This window comes from Centruroides sculpturatus, unplaced genomic scaffold (assembly GCF_000671375.1).
Source record: "Centruroides sculpturatus isolate CEXI.00-Female unplaced genomic scaffold, Cexi_2.0 scaffold459, whole genome shotgun sequence".
Taxonomy (NCBI): Eukaryota; Metazoa; Arthropoda; class Arachnida; order Scorpiones; family Buthidae; genus Centruroides; species Centruroides sculpturatus.
Genome location: NW_019384631.1, coordinates 555,412 through 561,770, shown reverse-complemented (window position 1 = coordinate 561,770; position 6,359 = coordinate 555,412). Strand labels below are relative to the sequence as shown.

The 6,359-nt window shown below is 31.5% G+C and overlaps 1 long non-coding RNA gene across 1 annotated transcript in view; it reads right to left on the bottom strand.

Annotated features, from left to right (window-relative positions):
* Window positions 1–5,749: 5,749 nt before the first annotated feature.
* LOC111625766 overlaps window positions 5,750–6,359 on the bottom strand; it is a 28,472-nt gene continuing 27,862 nt past the window's right edge. The window contains exons 2-3 of the long non-coding RNA XR_002756782.1: window positions 6,251–6,340; window positions 5,750–6,177 (exon numbers count right to left, since the gene is read on the bottom strand). This is a non-coding gene — a long non-coding RNA (uncharacterized LOC111625766). The remainder of the gene's footprint in view (window positions 6,178–6,250; window positions 6,341–6,359) is intronic.

Here is a 6,359-nt window from a genome sequence, read left to right as displayed (position 1 = left end):
AATGTTCTACAAATTTCTAGAGGGCGAAACTTNTGATATTGTACATTCTTATCAGATAAGCGCAACACATCATCCAGAGAAATACTTCTACAAATGAAGTGTACAACTTAAATAAAATTGACTCTAAATAAGCTTTTGTTGTTCTGTTTTCTTCTACGCATGGACACGGTTTCCAGAAAACAAGACCAAATACCTTTGCCGAATTAAGTATTGGAGCTAACATGTACCCCATACAACGTTGTTTCTCTTTAAATGATAACATTTTTTACTTGAATAAAGAGAATTGCCTTGAGTCTACCGATTTTCAGTCTTGTTTTCGGACAATATTTTACTTGGTTCGTATAAAATTAGAAAATTTTGCTATGTTGCTATGGTCACAAATTGATCTCTCTATAATTTTTATTATAATCATTAAATGGAATCGCTTATCAATAATTTCTAAACACGAAGTACTGTACGTAATTATTAATTTTTGTTCGTATACTTGAGTCTATTATGGTATCCATTATGGAAATTGAAAACTATAATTTATAAAGAAGGAATTTAAAATGAATGTTTAATTTTATGAGTGATTTGTTTTTAGGAATTTACTTTGATGACAAATGTACTTTTAGACAGAGAAAAATTAGTGTATTAATTTCATTTTACATTATGTACGATGTTTAAGGAGTAGAAATTAATAGATTAATGCCTTTGTTCATCAAATTTATTGCTCTGTGCACTTTACGAAGATATTTCAATCATGTAGATTGTCATTACCTCGACTAATTCTTCTCTAATGATGTTTCCGAAATTCAGCACATTTTTCGCTGAAAAATAGTTCATCAAGAAATACGCTTCCGCTGTTCCATGCGCCGCTCCACGACGAAAACAAGCTTAAGCAATGGCGTCGTCGATCGGTGCACACTCGGAAAATAATCCTACAATTTTTTTCTTTATAGAATAGTTTATGTGGATTATTCCCAAAAAATTATACGTGATTTGGAAATGCATACCTGCCAGGCTGTGATTGGCTCATATATTTAAAAACTCGTAAAACATAAATTTCATAAAACACGGAACGTAAATACCGTGTTATAGGGGCGTCTACTGTATTGTCAAACAACTTTTTCATTATCAAATTAAAAGAGGGAAAAAAACGATTAAAACAAGCGATTTTATAGAAATTGTTTACATAGTTTCAAATGGTAGTCTGCGGGCGCCTGGTATTTTGCGAAAATTCTTTCGACAATTGTTTTTACATGTGGATCTAATAACAGAGAAAGAATTTAACTAATTACAGTGTAAAAGAAGCTTACTATTGATGTTATCTGTCAATAATCTGCATTTTTACCTTTTGTTGCTGTAAAATATTAGAGGGTGTATTTTTGGAAATACTAAAATTTTTTTGGCCCGAAGATTAAGAAAAAGCATTTAATGATTTGGACAGTTAAAAGACATACGGGAAACCGAATCATAGCTTACATAGCAACAGACTAGTTTACAGTTTGTAAAAAACGCATCTAAACTTGACGCATGTTTCCTGAAAAAGTTCCTAAAACGTAAAACGTTATTGTCTTCGTTATAAATAAATAAAAACGATAAATTTTGAGTAGTTTTGTTGATTAGGATTTCAGCAACAAATTCTCCCAAACACCTAACATCAGAAAACACTAACGATAGTATGATTTTCACAGAATTGATTTTTGAAACTGGAACAAAACAATCTACGCGTGCCTCACATCGCAACAGCGCTTCGCCCGCTTAACCCCATGTTAACTTCGGTATGTGTGAACAAAAGTTTAACTTGATTTTGCAACATTTTCAATAATAAAGGGGTGTCCAAACATTTTGCTGCAATGGCCAGATTGAAATTTAAATATATTTGCGGCGGGCCACGTGAATATTTAAATTGAAAAATCTCGTTCTGATAATGCAGCATCGAATTTTACTTTTTACAGTTAATTCCATATACACCAATACTGTACAAACATGGCTAAATTATACATAATTAGAAATTGTTTCATGCAACATTTAATGGAAATGGTAGAACTGAAGAATTTGTTTAAAGTTGGGATTAAAATGTGAATGCAAATGATCGTCCGATAAATTTGCCCTGTACTTCGATTTTAGTTACTTCACCTTGGAAAAAGTTTGTTCTAACATATAGGTAGTCCCAAGCACGGAAATAAATTTGCAAGCAAATTACTTTAAACTTGGAAATTCTTTTGCATTCAAAAGTTTGTAAAAATCGCAAAGCTCCTTTTTTATATTTATTTTTAAATTGATCGTAGCTTAAAGATTAATAATTTTCATTTCATAATAACTCGAAACGTCGCAACATTGCAGCCAAATGGATTTTAAAACAGTGGAATTTACTTTAAATTCATGTCAAGATCAGAAAATCTCTTTTAAAATTCTTGTTTTAAATACGCGATGAATTTACGTCTGATCTCGTTGGAAATTGTTCATCAGTTTCTGTATTCAATTCTTCACAGCACGCTAAATAGGTAAAATTACATTCATTCATTTGACTTTCGAGCAACATCAGATTTGCCCTGAATGCTTTGATTTGCGCGAAAAAATCACGAATTAAGTTGTTTTTACCTCGGAGCTTTAAGTTCAATTTATTTACGTTTGTCACATCTACAAAAGAAAAGCAAACTTCCAGATTCACTCGACACCTGATAAAAGTGGTTGGGGGTGATTTTTCTCCACAAGAAATAAATTAATTTCATTTCTAAACTTAACGAACTCCAATAGCACTTTTCCACAGCTATGCCATCGAACTGCAGTATAATACAACTCAACGGACTCAAATTGAATTTGTTTGATAAAAGATCGAAATAAACGAGGATTGATTTCATGTTATCGAATAAAATTTACGACAGAAACAAGCGGTTTTAAAACGCAGTTCATATCGACATGTTTTACACGTAGTGCTCTTCGATGGATAATACAGTGCAGAAAATTTGGTAGCCATTTTCCTGCACCTTCACAAGCTTCTCTAATTTGCCCAACTATACCAATGTTTATACCAGACATGTTTCTTCCAATATCAATTGTCACACCTTCTAGTCGATTCTAGTCCAAATTACAGTCGACCCCCCTACGTCACGGGTTGGTATAGTTCGGATTCCTATATGACGGAGAAAAGTTGCGACAGTATTCGTACAATCACGCTAAAAAAACTCTTATAATTAGGTAAAACGTCATCGGCGACTCGTGTCGCGACAGGATTGGTCAAATCTAGACCAATAGCAGATGTTGTAAAAACCGTTGAGTTTAAACAAGCATCGGACCTACTAAAAACTATTTATTATTTAACGTTTATAAAAATTATATTTATATTAATGATGTCTCCAAAGTTCAGCAAATTTTTCGCAAAAAAATAATTTATCAGGAAGCACGTGAGCGCCATTCGATGACAATTTCCACGACGAAAACAAGCTTAAACAATGGCGTAGTCGAACGGTGCACACTCGTTAAGTAATCCTACAATTTTTTGTTTAAGGCATAGTTGTTTAAGGCATAATGGGGAATTATATGGATTATTCCCCAAAAATTATACGAGTTTTGGAAATGTTGAGTCAAATTAGTCTAGAATCGATTGATTTTATGAAAGAAATCTTTCAAATAGCTGTAGTCCGTAAACTGCATACGTGCCGGGCTGTGATTGGCAGTCTCTTAGAACATCAATTTCAAAAAGAACGGAACGTATCTACCGTGTTATAGGGAATCAACTGGATACTTTGTCAATGACTTTTGTATTAATTCGAATGTATTTTCTCCACTTGTAGAGGATCGAATTTGCTGCTAACGGAGGCTAATTCTTGCGTGACATTAAGTTCGTCGTCAACTCTACGAACAAATTCTAAAAGTTGTGATGCGTTACTAACATGAGTTGATTCATCCATGGCAACAGAATACCGAGTGAAACGCTGAGTTTTACCAGTAATCAACATTTTCCATCATACATTTTTTAAGGATGATACCATCCATAGAGGATTTTTTTTCTTTCGCTAACAAATAAGCAACTTTTATGGTAAGGTCAATGCTTCATTTTCCGAGTTTACCTTTCTAAATAAATTTTGCTTAGTACAGAATCTACGATGCTTTGTTTCAGATTTTTCAGTACGCTACTTCTTCTTAAATTGTGAGTATGTTGACGCACCTTTTGTTTCATAATATCTACGTAAATTATGTTCCTTCATTACAGACAGCGTCATTGCAAATTACACATACAGCTTTGTCATTCTTTGACTGCGTTCGCACAAAGATGTATTTTACTTCCCATTTTTCATTAAAATCGCGGCACTCGGCAAAAATGCCACATACAATGCCCTCGATTCTTTCTTTGTCCACTTCTATTCACTAATACAAAGACATCCAACAAAATCTGTGTATTCGTGTACATTCTCTATTCTCCTGCCTTCGTACCGATTCGGTAGTTACCGAACAATAGCCCAAAACAATATTTTTACGACAGTAAATTTAAGTAAAATTTTATGAATATATTTTTTCATTTTTATTATTTTTAAAAATTAAAATTCGTCTTTTTATCAAATGTAATTTTTGCATTTTTTTTTCAATCTTTGATTTACATTTTTGAAAATTAAACGACTTCGCGCGAAAAAATAAGTATTTTTCAAAAACCTTCGCGGGCGTTTTGGCCCACAAGCCGTAGTATGGATACCTCTGCAATAAATTACACTACATTATCACACTCTGCGCATAGCTAAAGTAATAAGAAAAATAGACTAATTAAAAGATTTTACATTCCTTTTAGTGTTTAATTAAATATTACGTTTAATGTAATAATTAATAAACGCACGGCATTTGTTCTAAATATATAAAACATCGAGCTTAACAATCGTTGCGATTGTTAAGCTCGTTACACTTCGTTACACGTTTCGTTACACTTTTGTGTAACGAAAAAGCCAAATAAAAGTAGCAGCGCCCGAAATTCAAAAATTGTTAGGAGAAAAATTAAGAGTAATCATGTGACGATCGATTGAGTATGCCAATTCTCTTGTTCGATCATCATTGTTTGGTTCATTTAATTTTTACACCAAAGAACAACTACTCTTAGAAAAGATAACTATTATCGAATCAGGGTATATTCTTCCAAATTTAAATACAGAAAAACGACTCGGTGAATACACCTTTCCATATAGAATTACTGTATTACGAGATCACCTTATAAATTCTTCAGATATTACCCTTTAATTTAGATAAATAAACCACTATTTTATTCCGTACATATTTATTTGTATTTTTGCTTCCCTACATTACATTATTGTGTGATCAAGAATGTAATGTAGGGAAGCAAATAAATGTTAAATATATTAATTGAAAAAAAACACATAAATTTAATTTTGCCTCGCTAATTTACTATTAGAGTCTATAAAAGATCGAAGCACATTTCTGTAAACAAACAAACAAGTCACCATAACTTAACTTTAAGGAAAACCGTGTGTATTAGATTTATTCGTATATATTTATTTATCAATCTGTCATCCAGTAATTAGTATGCTTCATACATTACAGAGGACAATTTTTCAAAATTTAAAAGTACAGCAATGAGTACAGTGTAATAACAGATATTATATTACGATATATATATTAAAAAAACCTAGACATTAATCAAGGTACAATGCAAATTTATTATACAATTACAGAGAAAATATAATTACTATATTAATTAACTACATTAATTTGGTGCAAAGCAATTACCAGCATGAAATACATTTTCTAATTTCGTTTCATATTCTCTTCTAACAAATAATTATTAAAACTTAAAATATTAAAAATTATACGACTCTATTACAATTTAACACATTTAGAAAGAGTGCAGGTGATTTTATATAAAACGATGGAAATTGAATTTCTGAATAACGATAATCAGAGTACCGATTAAAAAGAATTATTCTACAGATCTAAGATGACTTATTTATTGCTACAATTCATGCATTAATTTTTGAAATCATTTAGTTTATAAACTTATATATCATTATAGGATTTAACGATGTAAATGATAAAACAGTTAGGTTCTCAGTCATTTGATTCATTATTTATAAAGAACACTTAAACACGAAGCGTATTGTTTCCTTGTTTGACCATACATTTCGATTCCTTTTCTAAAATTCCACTAACTTCAACACACGAAGAAAATGTCGAATAAACCGCACTTATCACCTGAAAATAGCGGTGTTTAATGCATTAATCAATGATGTGTACTAATATATAATTAAAATAAACCAAAACATACCCTTATCAAGAAGTCGCGTTTAATATGGAAGAATCCGCCCATAGATATTCCCAGAGGAATCTTTCCAAATCTCTTCATAAAGTCGTTTATCTTTTAAAAATAAAATTTA